Source organism: Thamnophis elegans, chromosome 7, assembly GCF_009769535.1.
Source record: "Thamnophis elegans isolate rThaEle1 chromosome 7, rThaEle1.pri, whole genome shotgun sequence".
NCBI lineage: Eukaryota > Metazoa > Chordata > Lepidosauria > Squamata > Colubridae > Thamnophis > Thamnophis elegans.
In genome coordinates, this window is record NC_045547.1 from 45,169,117 (window position 1) to 45,188,201 (window position 19,085).

At 43.9% G+C, this 19,085-nt stretch overlaps 1 protein-coding gene across 2 annotated transcripts in view; it reads left to right on the forward strand.

Annotated features, from left to right (window-relative positions):
- Positions 1 to 15,419: 15,419 nt before the first annotated feature.
- Positions 15,420 to 19,085, forward strand: part of NAP1L1 (nucleosome assembly protein 1 like 1) — a 54,120-nt gene continuing 50,454 nt past the window's right edge. For both annotated transcript variants that reach the window (XM_032220993.1, XM_032220994.1), the window contains exon 1: positions 15,420 to 15,523. The gene's annotated coding sequence lies outside the window, so the exon portion shown is untranslated. The remainder of the gene's footprint in view (positions 15,524 to 19,085) is intronic.

Consider the following 19,085-nt stretch of genomic DNA (forward strand, 5'->3'; position numbering starts at 1 on the left):
TCAATGGCTGGTCAGTCTCATAGCTAGGATATCCACTTGACCGTATCTTCCCACATACCTGATATTTTTTGGTCACATCTTGCAACAAACCATCTGATATTACCTCCCAAAAAAGTAATGTCCCTTGGTGCTATAGCAGGACTCTGCCAGCTTAAGCAGGAAAAACTTGTCATGCTCCAGCATATTAGGAAACATTGTAGATATGTTTACCTTATTTGCTGGGGAGATAAGAAAGCCAGTATTGTCATGAATAGTGAAGAATGTTTTAGTGCCAATATAAATTGTAAGTGAGGAAAGAACCTTGTCAGTCCTTGTCCTTCCCATTGTCAATTTCCCCTCATTGTTTTGGTCCATAGATCCTGTGTGGTTGCTAGGATATTTTGCTACTATATTATTTTATATTAATTTATCTACTTGATATCTGGGAAATATACACCATAAGCATAAAAACAATTTAAAAACAAGTAAAACAATACAAAATAAATATATATGGTCACCAATTAGAACTATTGCCATGGGTGTCAATACAGCCAAGAAAGGGGGCATTTATTGCACTTGGGCCTCAGGCCCAGAAACAGAGCCAAGTCTTCATAGCCTTACGAAAAATCAGAAGGGTCAGGATCTTCCTAATCTATGAAGGGAGAATGTTCTAGAGGGAAAAGGTTACAGTTGAGAAGGCATATCTCCAGATCCCTGACAGATGACATTCCTTGGCTGATGGGACCCATAACATGTACATTTATAATACCGTGTTTCCCCGAAAATACGACTTGTCCTCATAATACAGCCATGCCACATTTTTCTTGTGGGCAAAAATATAAGCCCCCCCCACATATAAGCCCCCTGGACAACCCCCCACCTCTGGCCAGGCAGAGCGCTGCTCACCAACCTAGCAATATCCTGAAGGTGCCAAGTCGCGGGAACCTGAGGGGAGGCAAAGGTGATTGTGTTGCTTGGCGCCTTTGGGATACCGCTAGGTTGGTGAGCAGCACTGTGCCCAGCTGAAGAGGGAGGTTGCTGGGCGGCTGGTCTCTTGCAAGCGGGCTTCCAAAGAGCCAGGCACAGCCTCATGAGAGAATGGCTGTGTTGCGCTGTCACAGCAGCGCAACGCAACAGCTATGAAGCAACCACGCTCATGAGCAGCCACCCGGCAAACACCCTTTGCAGCCGGGTACAGTGCCATTCACTGACCTAGGGGTATCGCCAAGCCATATGAGCGCCTGTTTGCCGCCGTCTGGCTTCCACGGCTTGGCACCTTCCAAATGCCAGTGGATGGCCCTCTGCATGGCTGGAGAGGGGGGTTGTGCGAGCGGCTGTTCCGCTCTCGCTCACCCACCTCCCAGCCTCACGATGCATGGCCCAGCTCTCATTATGGAGCCAGGGCACCTCCTAGCCTGGCTTTTTCCGCGGCTTCCAACCTGAGTCTTTCGGCTGTGGCCGCTCTGGGTGCATGCAGTTTAAAGGACAGAATAAAAGAGCCTTGAAGTAATTACATTTCAAAAATGGATTCAGCTTCATTCAAGTAATGTCTGCAATATACAATTTGATAATAATTCCCACATCAGAAGCAACAAAGGAAGCACAAAGCTTTTACTAAGTGATAGGTAGCAACTGATCCACCAAGTTCTGCAAGATGAACTTTCCACACAACATCATCTTTTGCCTTAGAGAAAATGGCAAACCTGAGCTCCCTGATTTCAAACGAATAGTACATTCTTATTGCTGTTCAGTACATAATCAAGAGCAAAGGTACGCTATAGAAAATAAAAGTCAGGTGCACCTAAGCCACTTCTGTAATACAGCTTTCAGCTTTTGTCTGCAAATAACAGTTTGGGGCACTTTATATAATGTAACCTGAGTCACTGCGGATTATTGGATTTCAAACTCAATACCTCTGGAAAGACAATCGGTTGGAAAAGGTTGGTTTAATGTCTATCTTCTGATCATTCCTCTGTCTTTTGAGTTGCAGGTGAACTTTCCTTAGAAAATAACTTGGTTCACATGCTGCATTCAATATTTAATTTTGTACAGTTCTCTATACAAAAGTATTCTGAAGCTTTTACAAAAGTATAAGATGCATAGTAATGAATCAAAACCAGTGGTGGGTTTCAAATTTTATTAGAACCTCTTCTGTAGGTGTGGCCTGCTTTGTGGGAGTGGCTTGCTGGCCATGTGACCGGGTGGGAGTGGCTTGCCAGCCCTGTGGCCCTGTGGGAGTGGCTTGGCAGTCATGTGACTGGGTGGGCATGGCCAACTTGTAAAATGTGGTGAAACTCATTTAACAATGCTCTTGCTTAGCAACCAAAATGTTGGCTCAGAAACTCTGGCATTTGAAGCACACAAGTCTTAAAGCTGTCAAATTTCGAGACCCTTGCATCCCTAACCCTTTAGAAAAAAAACCCCAGGGGTGTTCAAACTTGACAGCTTTAAGACTTGTGGACTTCAACTTCCAGAATTCCTCCTCTCGCTCTTCATCTTGATGATGTGTGGATGGGCAGGGGGAGGGAGCTGGAACCGGTTTTAAATGGCACTGTAGATTTGTGCAACCTCTTCTATAGAAGAAGTTAGAACTGGCAGGAACCCACCCCTGATCAAAACTGATATGCACATCAGAAGAGTAGAAAGGGGTAAGGAGAAGAAAATAATACAACCTTAATACAAAGAAATATTGACTGATGAGACAGATCTTAAACATGTACATAAAATTTATAATAGGTGCATCCCAAATTTTAAAGACTATGCTTAGGGATAGCGTCTTATTGACATCGACAAGCCTTAAAAACTGAAATGATTGATTGGGCATCAGTATGATCTGTATAAAAGCAGCATTTCCAGTTTCATAAAGACAGTGATTTTATTCTCAGAATGCCTTGCAAATCTGTCATAGCATAAGGTTTTCTAGAGTGGCTAATAGCAAGTTCTTGACTACATTTAAGAGTCATACTGGTGGGTAACATGAGCATACAATGAAGTCCACAGGCAGAAACTTTGTTAAAAGCTATCACTGCCATGCAGTAACCACAACATCACTGCTCACACTAAAGGTATAACTATCTGTATTAAGCCATATCTAATCAGCTTTAAGTAGAGACGTGTACTATTTGTACTCTAGTAATCTCTTGACCCACTATCAACCAGAAAATCAGATGAAACTTTCTTGCATTTGGTGCCAATCTTGATTTTTAATTCCATATATCATCAAAATCATCAATGAGAAAACCCAGTTTGTCTACCCAAAAAATCCCAAAGAACATTTTTAAAAAATCAGTTTCCATATATCTCCAGGGTCCATCATAGCAGTAGCCATAGCATTTAGACTTACATGCCACCCTAGTGGTTTACAGTACACTCTGAGCAGTTTACAAAGTTAGCATATTGCCTCCAACAATCTGGATCCTTATTTTACTGACCTTGGAAGGATGGAAAGCTGTATCAACCTTGAGCCTCATCAGGATTAAATTCCAAGCCGTGGGCTGAGTTTGCCTGCAATATTGCATTGTAAGCACTGCGCACCAGGGTTCTTCATAATAAGTCTTTCAAGTGGTGCAATGAGAATTTGAAGTATACCCATGGCTATTATGGGGATTATGAATGCCTAACTAGCCCTACTAGAGCAGCCCCAGCCTTAGTATTGAGGTTCCTAAGGCCACCAATCTTGGATCTGAGATGAAGCAGTGCTCAGGAACCAAGTGGGGAGGTTCCCAAATCCACATCATCCAATTTACTCATCCCAATTTCAATTAAGTTCTCGTGCCACAATCAAGTCATAAACTAGTAAGATTTTAATACCATCAATTTATCAATACTATTAGGAGTAGCATCCTTAGGAAGAGAGAAACTGAAGCTATGCCATACTTGTGATCACTTGTGGCCATCTATGTTCTCTAGCCCTTATCATATACATACAACTTTGTAAAAGTGAAATTTCCACCTATTGTCACTTATATACTGGGTTCCTAATTTTATCTAAGTTCCTGTTAATTTTAATGGGTTTATATTGCTGTTTTATTGTATTGTAAGCTTCTCAGTATCACTTTGGATAGTAACATGAGTGGCATATAAATTTAATAAATATATAAATAATACTCATTAACTTATCATACCTATCTATAGATAAGAGCAAAAAGCAATTAAACAAGCATTTTCAAGAGAAGAAAAGTACCTTGAGTCTAAAAGATAACCTCTTGGGATTAGTCGCAAAAGGTTTGAATGTTCTGCCAGTTCCCTTTTGTTTTGAATTATGCTATCCTGAATCTAAATCATAGTTTGCCGGTTGCCTGAAGAAATATCATCTGTTACTGAGATGGATTAGAACTAGTTAAATGCCAAGCCTTCCTTGAAAGGTAGGGAAACCAAGTTTCTTAAGCGTTTTGAAGCAAATATCATTTAAAGGTCTTACTTAACTCCAAGTGATCTTTTGCATATTGGGGAGGTAAGTAGGCTAAAAACAATTCAGCCTTTTAATTCCTATTAATTCTGACTCAAGGCGATGGTTTAACCCCCCCCCCTCACAAACACCAATAGCGCCGAGACTGAGGAAAAGAAGAAATCCTTTCCACCCCAACCTCTGGCCGGTTCCTCCGACGCTCCCGCGGGTCTCTGGGACCTGGAGCCGTCACCCTTTGCTTTTCCTCCTTTCGCATGCTTACTCCCCACCCCGTGCGGGTGGCGGAGGGGAAGGAGTCTCTGGTGGCTGCAGCAGCAGCAGCAGAAGCAGAAGCGGTGGCGGCGGCTGGAGCGCAAATCCGGGCTGGTGGCTCTGGATCGCCCTTCCCCGAGCATGTCCCATTACTACTGGCGCCGCTTTTGGTGAATCCGGATGGGCGGTGGAGCTCTTGCCATTGCTGCTGCTGCCGCCACCGGCACCACCACCACCGGAGAGCTCGCCGTTCTGAGCCGCGCTCATGAGTATAGCTGGCCCGGGGCGGCGGCATGCACTTTAAAGTGCCAGTGTGCCTCCCGGCCACAAACCAGGACATGTTTCGCTGTATGACGGGCATGCCGCCTCGGCCGCTTCCCTCCCTTGGCTGGGGAGTAGCAATGGGCACACACACCCCGGGGACAGCAGCAGGAGGCAAGTCAATGCGGCAGCCTCCTCAGTGAGGGAGCAGCGCCACGGCGGGAAGAGTGAGTGAGCCACCGACTGACCCTGCGCGTCCTGTCACCGACTCCAGCTCGGTGGGTGAAGGGCCGAACTCTCATTAGCAGCAGGGATGGTTAAATGTTACATCAGAAGATTGATGGGGTATTTTAGAATGCAATCAGCGCACTAACAACTAAACAGGCAGGCATGCCAAGTGGCACAGGACAGGCAAGAATTTACCAGGGGCTTTTTAATTAGGGGTGGAGGGAGATGGATCTCAATTCAGGACCGCGCAAGGGAGTCCTGTTTTTTCAAGCAAGAATTCTCAAAGAGCAGTTGCTGCCGCGAATGAAAAGCAGCTTTTAACCCCAAGTGCGATGCCACAAATGTCACTATTTCCATCCAAGCCTCCACCGCAATCCTTGCAAGCCGGTGAGAAAGAGGAAACAGGAAGAAAAAAATGAATAAATAACCACCCTCCCAAGCAGCTGGAGCTTGCAAAGGGCGACGTTGCAATGAGGGTCGTACTCCTGCCCCTCTAAAACTCTCGGAAACTCCTTCGCAGCCATGGGGGGGACCCCGTCATGGGAGCAGCCCCACTGGTGGGAGAACGACGGGAAAAGGCACAAGGAGGGGGGATTGACAGCAAGGGTCCATCCCGTCGCTCGCCTTAAAGCTCTCGCCTAGCTGAGCCCTGGGGTTGCAGCCGCTGCTCGCCATTCCCTCAACTCGGAGATTGGAGCGCGCGCAAAACCCTGCCATGCAGGACTCCCCACAAACCTCTCGCATATTCCCCCCACCCCCCGCCTCACCAGATTTCAGGGGGTATCTGTAGAGGGAATTGGACGGGACATCCACCTCTTCCACTCCGGCGTTCTGCCAGCTGGTGAGCGCTCCCATGCTTCAGGCGTGGCGGCAGAGGGCATCCGTGGTTGTGGATGGGGGGCAGAGAGGAGGGGGGTATCAGCTTCCCAGTTCGCCCCTTTGCCCGCCGAGCTGGAGTTGGCAACGAGATGCACGGTGTCGGTCAGTGGCTCGCTCGCTCCTCCCGCCACGGCGCTGCTCCCTCACTGAGGAGGCTGTCGCATTAACTTGCCTCCTGCTGCTGTCCCCAGGGGGATGGCGGTGCCTATTGCTGCTCCCCAGCCGAGGAGGGAAGCAGCCATTTCCGGCACCCCCTCCACTCCTTCCCCACGTCCACCACTTTTCCACAGGAGCACCAAGACTCCTGTTTAGCTGGAGGGGGTTTCAATCATGATTGTGCGGCCGCTCTGCAGACTGCAGTACGTGTCCGGCAAACAACACTGTGCGGCAGTTGGAACAGTGATCCCAATGCGAGCAACCCACTCGGTGTCCCTGGCCCGTGCTAGGAAATAATAGCCCCTGAGATCCCACCTGCCACAAAATCACTTCTGCCACATCACAAACAATTCCCCCAAGCAAAGCCATCAACGTCATCAACGCGCAATGGACGCCAGGCTATGCAGTAATGCCTCCAAGTCCAATGGAAAGCCGGCAAGCGTAACTGATAGGGAAAACAGCGTTCGTCTCCGTTTGCAGAGGGGGTTTCGTTCACGATTCCACGGCCATTCTGCAGAGTACAGAGACTGCAGTCCATGTCCAGCAAATGATGTATTTACTTGCCAAAATTTACTTGTCAAAAACCGGATTTTTTAAAAATGACACGGGACGCGGGACAAATTATTGGAAAGCGTGACTGTCCCGCCAAAAGCGGGATGTCTGGTCACCTTAACTTATAGTGTCTTTTGACACTCCTTGTGATAAAATAAGAGTAAGAAGGACATAATTTATTTTGCCTCAGAAGTCACTAATAGAGATTCTGAATAGGAGAGCTTCTCCCAAAATATTGGGATGTAACTCCAATAATTTCCGTCATGACTAGAGTAAAAGTACTGAAAGGTACTGAAAGGTACAAAAGTGGTGGGACATCATAAAACACAAGTTACTATTCTGAAAGAATATTTAGAGAACTTCATAGCCTTTTATTCCCAGTTGAAAGCAATTAATTTATTTTGTATTCTATAAACTTTAATTGTCATGTACCTTAAGTAAATATTTTCATGTTGTATCCTGCTTGGTACTATATTTTTTCCCATAAAAATCTGATCTCTGTAAAAAATATAATACAAATTAATATATTTTTTCATGTAACTATAACAAGTAATGGCTGACAACCCTTCACGTAAATATGAGAAACTATTGTTGTTGTGAAATGTCATATTATATCAATTCTTAAGTCTGTCAACTGCCTAATAAGTGGCAATAAAATGCAAGGTGACCCTGCCATGTGTTGGTTCAATTTAAATTATATAAGGTCAGTGTGCTGCTGAAGTATAAAAACTAGCTTTGTGTTAGTATCAACACAGAGCTGGTTTTTATACTTCAGCAGCACACTGACATATAAATTGTTTTCAATGTAATAGTGATATAATAGCTTTAATTGCAACTTTAAGGACAATCAATTAGATAGCATTTGTAATGTACAGTTATGGTTCCCACTATTGAATAAAAATGCCTTACTTTATACGTTTTTGTGCCCACAAGTCAATGTTGGATGGAACAAAACTAGTCACTGCATTCTTTCTGGGGCTGAGAGAATGTGACTGGCCCAAGGTCACCCAACTGGCTTTATGCCTGAGGCAGGTCAAGAACTCAGAGTCTCTCAGTTTGTAGCATGAGGCCTTAACCACTACAGCAAACTGGCTCTCAATTAGTTGAGCTCAATTTATTCAGACCGAATAAAGTTCTGCATACTGAGAAAACAAAATTTGTTTCTTTTAACTAATATTGTGTCATTTGTTTATCTAATTGATTTCTATCTAATTGATCATTTATCCTGTCAACGCAACTCTAAACAACAAATATAATTTTAAAATGACAATATAAATAATTATTAATAAAAACAACCTACATCTAAATCATGTAATAAAGAGGAAAAATTGTAGTCTGGTACAATTCCTCAATTGCAATTAACCAACTCCACCAATTCCCATTCCTGGGAAGATAGCTAGGTCTTTCTGGAAGTCCAGCAAAGTAAGGGTGCGTCTAATCTCATGTGTTATAGTGTTTCAAAGTACAGATGCCATGACAGACAGGGCAACTCCCTGCATCCTTAAAGTGACCGGATTTTAAAATTGGTAAAGCGAGACACCATTGACGGGGGGGGGGGAATCGAAGGGGTGCCCAACACGTAGCCCAGCATGCCCAGGTCCTTCTCGCCTGACCTCATCTTCACCCTCTGGCCGCCCGAAGCCTTCCAGCCCGAGCACTAGCAGGAGTCGCGGGGCGGGCTGGCCAAGCGGCCTCGCAGAAAGCTCACCTTGCCGCCCAATGGAGGCTGTCCTGCTGCTGCTGCGCCTCTGCTCCGCCGCCGAATATGCCACCGCCACCCCCTCGCTGGCTCTTCTCGCCCGGACGCCTGCCTCCCAGGAGCCGCCCGAAGCCTTCCAGCCCGCCCGGGGTGAGTTGGCCGCGGTGCAGCCGGTGGTGGGCAGGAAGGCCTCGAGCGGCTCCTTGGTGGTGGGCATCCGGACGGGAAGAGCCAGCGAGGGGGTAGCGGTGGCATCTTCGGCGGCCTCCAGCCCCACAGGCCGCCCTCCCGGCGCACAGCCACTATAGGCTAAAATCAACCTTATATACCCCAAACCCATGGCGCTACTCCTTGGAGGTCTTCTGCTGAGATGTCCCCAAGCGGGGCGCCGAAATTTGGAAGGTGAAGGAGAGGAAGGTCAGCCATGACGCAGCGGCCTCCAATACCCAGGACCCGCACAAGGAGGCCCCGATACCTTTTCCCTGTGCTGAAAATGCTCTGGCCTCTTTCAAAGGGAGAAGCTGACTCACCGGAGCTGCTTTTTAGCCCCTGGCAACCGAAGAGAGAAAACAGAACAGCATGGAGGGGGGGGGGGACCGGTAGCTTGGACCCGCTTGCTGCTACGTTTCACGAACTTGTTGCAGGAGCAAAGTGAAGGCTAGCCAAGCAAAAGGGGAAAACCGTTTCAGCGATGGTGGAGGGGGGAAGATTAGGGCTAGACTCTGCCGAGCACTGCTGCGTTCTGACATCCAAGAGAGGCTTGCAAACAAGCCCACTTGGGTCGGGAGAAGTCCTGCCACTCCGAAACTCGTGGAGGATGCAGCTTAGCGACCCATCATCCAGTGCTTGGCGTTTTGCAGGGAAAGGAAGAGAGGCCTCCGCCCCGAATGGCATACAATCGTGTGGGGATGCAGGCCTCTCCCGGCTCTCGCGTACGAGGTTTGGGGAGGCCAGCCCTCTCTCTACACGCAAAGGAAGGCGGTTTCACACAACATTTCCCTTGCTTTAACCTCCACCCTCTCTTCCTCCCACCTCCCCGCGAACCTGACTTCCTTTGCGGAGTCTCCAGAGAAGTTTTTTTTTCTCCAGCCAGTTGCAGAACAGGCGCCGTGTCTGTTCTAAGCCCCGGCAGAGAAAATTTTTCGGTGAAGAACGTGGGATGTGCAAAGCAGGACTTGTGGCTGCAGCTTCCCAGCCGGGGGAAACCTGTGCGCCTGAGTGCCTTGACCCCCAGACACAAACACACAAACAGAAACACAAGCAGCCCCCCCGCAAGTTGGCAATCAAGTCACGTTTCCTGGCCTTAAACCAGACGTCGAGCTGAGAACCTGAGCAGAAAAACTCCCCACCTTCCACTCCCCTCCCCATACCAAAAACGTTCCTGCCAGGAAGGCGCAACATTGCAATATGTCTCACCCCCCGGCGCCCCCCAATGCTCTTCACAGCGAGTCTTGTGCAAGGACAGCCCCGCAAGCAGAGCCTTTCGGTTGCTCCCCCAGTCCCTGGATTGCAAAACGACTAGAGGGGAGGGAACCATCCTGCAATTCCTTAGCGGCGGCGGTGGCAGTGGCGGCCGCGAGACCTCCTCCTCCTCAGCCACCACCATCTTGGCTCCCCCTCCCTCGGCTTCCCTCAGGCCCCACCCTGCTCTTCCCTCGCCCTCGCCCAGCGGGTCCTGGCAGGACCCAGAGCACACTCCTGTTGCTGGATCTAATGGGGTGGGAAGAGACCATCAAAGAGATATGGTCCCTCCAGTATTTTGGTTCCATTCAGAGCTTCACAGATGACAACCAGTATGTTGAATACACCTAGAGACCTAATGGGAGACCATATAACTCACAAAGCTAGGACATACCATGGGTGAAATAAGACACATGCACAATAGCCTCACCATTGCTTTCTGGGTCATTAGTAGCTTTTCAATAATCTTTAAGGCAGCCCAATGGAGAACACAATCTATTTGGGCAGTAACTACAACATGAGGGACCATGCACAGAGCTGGTCCAGGAAAGGGTGCAATTTTCATCCAACATGGTTGCGCAAAAGCCTCTCCAGCTATGACAACTACGTGCTTCTCTAACAGGAGCTATGACATCAGGAGGACTTCCAGGTTCTGTTGGGGTAAGCCACCCCACCCAAAACTAAGTATGGAAAATCACCATGTCTACTAAAGGTACTTAATCTTCTGAGCTGAATTGAAGTCATATCTTTCCTATCCACACTTCCACATCTCCCAAGCCTAATAAAAGTTCCCCAATATTACTTGGTTGGCCTGGAATAGAAACACACAGGTGAACATCAGCATGCCCATGCTACTGAATGGACAGCAGCTTTATGTAGATGTTAAATTGGAAATGGGAGAGTATAGAGCAGTGATGGCTAAACTTTTCTGCACTGAGTACCCAAAGCGTGCATGTGCAAATGACCAGGCAAATGTGCATGTGTGCCCAAACCCCCAAAATGCAATGCACCCGCGGACCCCGCACATGCTGTGCCCCCGCAGATACACATACAGACCCCCATGTGGCCTGCCCCCTGCGCATACACATGTGCCTCCCATATGCCTCCACCCCCCATGTATGCACTTGAGGCTCCCCCACATGCCCCCCGCACATGCGTGGCAAAAACCCAAAGACCAGCTGGCCGGCGAGAGGCACACACACTGCACAGTGGAGCTGAACGGGGGCAACGGCTCGCATGCCATCAGAGAAGGCACTGTGTGCCACCTCTGGCATGTGTGCCATAGGTTTACCATCATGGGTATAGAGTCCTGAAGCATTCTACGAAACAGAAGGCTTTTAGAGTGAAAAACCATATCTAAATCATTATATTTGATTTTAAAACCTCTTACAGTGCTTTGCATACAGTGTACATACTCCAAATGTAGCAATAACTAAATAACTAGCAATAGAGTCAATTTGATTGAAATGAGCAGCTATAAAAATTGATTGATTGAATAAAATATTAGGGTTACCCAATCGGAAAACTAGAAAATATTTGTCTGGGCAACATTTGTCCTTTAAATACTCACTGATATTTGTGGAGAGTTCTTTACAAGAGGGAGTTTGGTAATAACTCCTTTAATAGAAATGAATTCTGCACTGCAGAATACATTCATTACCCAACATAATGGCAATAATTAAAGAATTAAACAACTAAAGAAAAAAACAATTATCAGGCTTATGTGGTATTCTTATTATATGATGAAAATGGAAATATGCTTGACCATGCTGGTTGGATATGATGGGGGTTAAAATCTATGTTATGTAGAAAATATCAGGCTGGAGAATCACTTGCATTACAATAACATTAATTGCATATCCTGTATTTTTTGCCTTTCTGAAAATAGAAGTTATAAAAAATATATGAAAGTTGGAACAGTATTATTTCTGCAATAGTACAATTACTATTGACCAAATAACAAAATATTATGGTACCATTACAAAATTATAGATGGAGAATGAATAATTATACTATAATTTGCTATTAATTCCTTTTCTAAATATGATACAAGATAAAATTTCAAAATCAATGTTTCAAATTGAAGTCTGACAATAGCTATGGCTATTCTGTGTTGAAATAAAGATAATCAGCACATTTTATTTACTTATTTATTACATTTATTTCTCACCCTTCTCCCTGATATTTATATGCCATGCATCTCCCCAATGAGGCACATGTCAGAGCTACTTTCATCTTTGTTATTTTTAGATGTTATTAGTAAATTACTTTTTCAAAAAGTGTAGACCAAGCTCCAAAATTAAGCCAGTTCTACAGCTGAGCTTTATTCCAAACTAAGAGTTGATATAATAGATGAATAGGTATTTTCAGTTCTTCATTGCACTAATGATAAAGAATGCCTTTCAAACTTTCTTTAAATGCAAGATACTAACTAGTTCTTACACTTCTAATTCACTGAAAGAGATGCTGGTTGTAAGAATATGAAGGATGGCATTCTGCATGCTCATTAGGCACTCAGTAATGGGAATTTGAAATGGGTAAGATACATTTACAAGAGATATTTAGATTTCATAAATTTTAACATAATTTGTATATTACAAAAATCTAGCTCTTAATGTTACATAAGTACTTGTTCGTCTATTCCTATGACATAGAGCAATATGAAAATAATCTGATCACCATTTAGAGGTCTTAATTGCTATCATTCATACAATTGTTAGAATACATAACTTGACCAAGAATGATCTAAGCTAATCTATTAGGTCTATTATTCTTGTGAAGAAGGATATCATTATTTTGATCTTTGTGAAAGCCAGGAAAATATGTATACCAAACAATATAGACCAGGAGTGTCAAACTCAATTTCATTAAGGGGCCACATCAGGGTTGTGTTTGATCTCAGGAGTCTGTGGCCAGCTCAAAGTCACTCGTGTCGGAGGGCGCCTGTGGTGACCTGAGTGTTCTGCCCACAAAAACAGGCTCCCGAGCTCTGTTTTTAGCTGCAACAGCCTCCTACAACCCTCTGCCAGTGAAAATGGAGATCAGGAGGGCTGCCCACGGCCCTCCTGAGCTCCATTTTTGCTGGCAGAGGCACCATGGGCCGGTCCTTTGCTATTTTCAGGGCTGCCATGCAGGTCAGATCCAAGCACCCCATGGGCCTGATATAGACCATGAATGATACCATGAGATTAGACAAAAATCAAAGTCTGTTCCAGTCTCCAATGGAACACATTTATAAAAAAAACAGAAGGTATAAATCTGGGAATTATCAGTTTTTTAAAAAAATGAAACTAAAAGTTTCATTTTTTGTTAATTTTTTAGAAGTAAAAAGATGAAATTGAAAGTTGGTTTATTTTACCAAGATTAAGTTATATTTATTAATTCTTAATGTACTTCTGAAATGACAAAGTTTATAGATAAGATTATTTGTTTATAGATAAGAATTGAGATATTGGAAGATGAGTTCATTTGTTGTTATTTTAAGAGAAAGTGATAAAGTTTATAACTTTATATGATTAAGGCAGCACATCATTTCTTCATATATATTTTCTTTACCATAATCTCATTTTTCCTTTTCTGCACTTATAATTTTTTAAGTTTGTATTAATTTAATATTTAATAATTTTAATTATTTAATTAATTATTTAATTATTATTAAATTATTGCACTGTAGTTAACTATATAAAAGTTTTAAAATGAATGAAACACTGAATTTGGTAACTATAATTTACTTAGCAGGAATGCTGAGAACAAATAATTGTTTAATTGAGCTGCTTCAAAGGAAACTTGGAATTTTCCAGCAGGGTAAAATCCAGTCTTTAAAAGGAAGATTTCATAATGATTTTTTTCTGGTGCAATGGCCAACTCAGCAGGATGGGTGAGGACTAATACAAATTGATCAGTTAGGAATCTGAGTGGTCCAGATCACATAATTCCTGGATGATTTTGATCTAATAAAAGACTGAGTCATGGGTCATGAAGAGTTGATTAAATATAGAGAAATATATATTCTGAGTCTGCCTAGGAAAGTTTCCTGGTCATGGGTATATAAAAGGACATAGAGATTAATTTTACTCCAAATATTTATAATATATATAAATGTCATTTATAATAGTAAATAGGAGCACCCACAGAGGCAAATTACAAGTTATATAATTATTTTAGAAGTTGGGAAACAAATACATAATTGCTAAATTTATTTGATGATATCACTCCGCACTGTCATTTTGGCATCATTGCCTTTTGCATCGCCAATAAAATCTTTGTCATATATTTATCGACTGCCACTGTATCATCTTGATCCCATTACATCTATCTTGTAGTGTATTCTGCTGCCAGCATAATTACTCATATTTCTTTTGGCTTTTGTCATGTAATAGGCCATAACACCCTCCATATCTTCCTGTCTACTCCAAGTTTTCTTTTCAAATCTCTTCAAACCTTTATACCTCATTCTTTCTTGACCCTTATACCATTCTGTATCCCAATTTCAGTTTTGTTCCTGCAGTTCCATCACCCTAAATAATCCAAAGGTCTCTTTTCTCTCAAATGAGCCTTTCCCTTTTGTGCTCAGCACAGCTATCTAAACATGTGACTTCAAAGCAACTTTTACATAACCCACTGTAGGTTAACTGTAGTTAAACTGCTAACACAAATGTTCCTATTTCTTTTCCCCCCTATGGTTTCCCCTGGGTCAAATTAGAAATTCTTTATAATCTCTGTCATTTTATACAGTACCAACATCATTGTAAGATTAATTATAGCATTTGTGTGGATCCAGCTCTTTCCAGATGTTTTGGATTACAGCTTGAATCACAGCCCACTAGCCCGACTGGTGGCATAATCTGAACTCATGGCTAGATGTATGTTGTGGCCTAGTGCAGCTTTGCTGGCTGAGAAACTCTGGGAGTTGAAGTCCACAAGTCTTAAAGTTGCCAAGGTTGGACACCACTGGCCTAGTGCATTCAGGGGGTTCCACATAATGTAAGACCGATATGGATGTATATTAAAATAATAAATTACAGTAACTAAATGTAACTGAAATATAATAAAAAAATAAAACAACTGCATCCACAATTTACACATTGAGTCAATAATAATGTCAATTTAAGATATTCATGTAAGTGATAATAATAGCACTCATATGTAGAAATAGAAGAGAGTTAATTTGGAAATGTCTGCCTCAGAAAAAGGATAATTTGCTGTGTCTCATTCAAACACACACCCAGCACGAGCATCCTTCCTTCCCTTTCGCCTGCACGCGTTGTTTATCACAGAGAGTCCGGGAGCACGTGGCCTAACCGCGGAGCGCCAATGCAGACGCCTGGCTTGAGGTTTGGCGGGTTGATTGGCGGGAGAGAGAGAGAGAGAGAGAGAGAGAGAGAGAGAGAGAGAGAGAGAGAGAGAGAGAGAGAGAGGATTCCTTATTTGTCACTAGGCAGCAATTTAGCCTTGGCAGGCGCGCGCCCGGGGTTGCCTGGAGACCGAGGCGCGCGGGAAAGAGAGGCGGCGGCGGAGGTGGGAGGGGGGTTACGTAGTGACGTTAATTCTATATGAGCGCGAGCGGCGGGAGCTTGGGTCTTTTTACCGCCGGCTGCGAGACGCTTCTTCCTCAATCCTGAGTCACTGCGAGACCCGGCCTGGCGCAGGTAACCGAGACGCGTGGCTTTGAGGGTGGGATCACAGCCGGACCGGCCGCCGGCTGGATATCTATCTCGGCCCACCAGTTGCAGGTTTCCTCCTCGCGTCCAGTCGGCACCGAGGAGGGGGGGGGAGAGAAAGCGGGCTGAGGCGGTGCCCTTCTTGGCCGTTGGGCTTCTTGTGGGAATTGTGCCTCGCTTCGCAGCGGTGGGTGGTTGCTCGAGTGGGAGACGGGTCGCGCGCGCCAGGGGGTGCCAAGGCCATTTTTCTCCTTCCGCCCTCCTCACTTTCGCCTCAGGGCGAGGCCTTTGGCCAGGCGGCTGGATCTGGCTTGGCTTGGCCGGGCCTAGTCTGGCCGGCTGAAGCACAAGCAAACACGTGGAAAACAGGCAGGTCTGGGCCGCCTCAGGCGCCTTTCCCTCTGGAGTCGGTGACCTGTAAGTGGTGCTGCGTGGATTAAAACCTCTTACCAGGGCTGAGACGTTAATAGGATTTTGCCGCGTGGGGGTAGGGAAAGGGGATCGAAATAGGCAGCCGGTTTTGATAGTGGGGCCCCCGGGAGAGGCTGGGTGTGGGCATTTGGGGAGGGTGCGCGTTGCGGCGGGGACTCTTATCACTCCTGTTCCCTGAGGAAACGATCGGTTTACAGATAACTTTACGCTGTTTTTCTCCCCCGCCCTCGCGATTTAAAGGCAGTTCCCACACGAACTAATAAAAAGTCCTTTTCTCACTTTCCCTCCTTTTGCACAGAGAGTGCTGTATTTATAGTTCAAAATTTTCTGACTTAATGGATTGGTTTAATAGCTATTCTAAATGGACTTTATAACTTTTGAGATAGTGCCAGGTTTTAGACAGCATCAGATTAACTGCAAAGATGACTGCACTTTAATCTACAGAACACCATCTGATACTGGCCATATGGTTTTTAGGGCAGGGCAGCATGAAAGCAAGTTTAAAGTGTCTTGAACTACTGGCCCTTGCATCATTGTTTTTTAGTAGATAGCTGGTTGTATTTGATTAGAGGGGTGGGACATGCAGTAGTGTATTACCGCTATTTTTTTTGATGGAGCAACAAAAGAAGATGTGTAAAATGAGAGATATCATTTCAGTAGAAGATTAAAAGATAAGTCTGTTTCATAAATTGGGTAATGGTGGGTTTTGAATATGAATTAGTGGGAGGCCTAAGGTTATAAAATATAAGAAGTGTAGCCAAAGAATGCATATACACAAGACTTGATGTGTGCTTTTTAAAATGTACTATTTAATATCTAGAAAGGGTGCAAATAACAATTGGCATTACCTTAAATTCTTTGCATTCTCTGATGTGGCAAGTGAATTTGTCTTTTTAAAAAACTGGCTTGAAATTTTTCATGACTTTCCAATTCAAACATTTTTGATGGCCAATGTGTTGAGTAAAAACATTTTCACAAATTGATATTTTAAATGTCAAAAATACACATCTAGGTTTTGTCTATTAGCATTAATGTTAAATTTTGAGATATAAAACCCTAATTGTTACAAAATCTGTAGCAGTATTTATTTTAAATGATTGGAAGCTTTTGGCAAGTTAACTTTTTTCTGGTTACCTTTCTATAAAGGGAAGTGATTAATATTCCTGAAGGTGCATGTCCAATATTATAAAAATGCATTGGATCTAGCAAAGTAATGAATACTAAGAGAGTTTTGACTCCATTGGATATACTACTGCATGTAAATATAAGCATTATTTAATCTATTTTATTAAACTGAAGTTTTTCAGATAAATTGAATTGCATTTTGCATCTTTCCAGGAAGCACGGTCAGTTGTGTTGAATCAGAAAAGTGGTCCTGCACTTTACAATCTGGTCATGTCTTAGAGTGCCTTAACAGAGGTTGGTTTACTTGTGTTTAGTAATACAGGTAGTTCTCATTGAAAAAAACATGTTTAGCCTTATATTCAAAGTTATAGCATTGTATGGAGGTGACTTATAACTAAGGAGTTACATTGTAATTTTGGATGTTGGAGCATCCCTGCAATCACATGATCACAACTGAGGCATTTGGCAACTGGCTCACAATTATGACATTGCAGTGTCCCATGGTCACATGATTGCTGTTGCTGCCTTTACTGCCAGCTTCTGACAAGCAAAGTCATTAGGGAAGCTGGCAAGAGATTGCAAATGGCAATCACGTAACCATGGGACACTTAGGTAGGATTTGCCTAACAATGATAACTGGGACTGTTGCAACTGTGAGAAATACCTGTATAAACTTCATGCTACTTATGGATTGCAGTTCAAATAATAAATTTAAAAAATGACCTGTTCAACACCTGATGTACAGAACATAATACTGTACTATGTGCATAGGCTATGTCTGTATAACATTGGCCTATGGACTGCATGTGACCTGCCAAATAGCCTTATGTAGCCCACTGGCATTTTTTAAAATACTCAATAAATTTGCTGCTGCAAAGTGTCACAATCATCAGGAAGGTTCCACTGCTGTCCTGAAAGATACACTGCCAAATGGCACAAGTGTCTCCATCTCTGTTGTCACTACTTCAGTAGCCATTGAATAGTTCATCAAACTACTCCTTTGCAATCTGTGATTATTTTTAACTTACCAGTGTGGCCCATTTGCCTCCACAAATTATGCAGGCCTAGCACATGCTTTTAAAATAACACTGCAAATCAGTTTATGTTCATTAACAATAGCTGAGAAAGTAGTTTTTAATGTGTTTGTATACTGCTGACTTTCCATGTTTTCAGTATCGTGTATTTATCATGTAGTATTTATATTAAATGTATGGTAACACTTAGCTTAAAGGTCATTTAGTATTATTTGCATAATTGATCTGTATTACCCTGATGATCAGCAAAACATAATGAATATCCATGTGGTAATGGAGACAGTACTCTCTTGCAATCATGAATTCCTGTTTAAAAACATCCACTTATGTATCAAACACAGGTAGGAAATTAAAACCTAATCCTTTTTATCCTTCTCTTCTGGAGTATTAAATATAGCAACTAAGATGTCTGGAATGTCTATCCTTTCCCAATATTATGACACAAACATTGAAGTGGGCTTTGCTACATTAAGCAGATACTTTCATCATGTGGATTCTGTGCCAGTGGTGAATATAAGAATTTTGTTGAATAAGACTACCATGTTTCCCCCAAAATAAGACAGGGTCTTATTTTCTTTTGCTCCACAAAATATGGCCTTAGGGTTATTATAGGGGGAGGGCTTATTGCACTCCTAGAACATCTGCTGCTGGAAGACTCGGCAGCCGAGTTTTGGAGTTTGGAAGCCAGAGAAGAAGTTATGTTTGGGGTGCAGTGAGGGCGGGACAGAGCTCCATGCACTGACCTAGAGGGTATCCCGAATGTGCCAAGCTGGAGAGCGGGCAGAGTGCCGCATGCCTTGGCTCCTTAGAGATATCCCCATGGTCAGTGAATGGCGTTCTGCCTGGCGGGAGAGGGGGTTTGCTGGGCAACTGCTCTTGAGAGTGGTCACCTCATGGCTGCTTCACCCCTGAGGCTGCGCCTGGCTCTTCGGGAGCCATTTCGCAAGGGAGCAGCCACC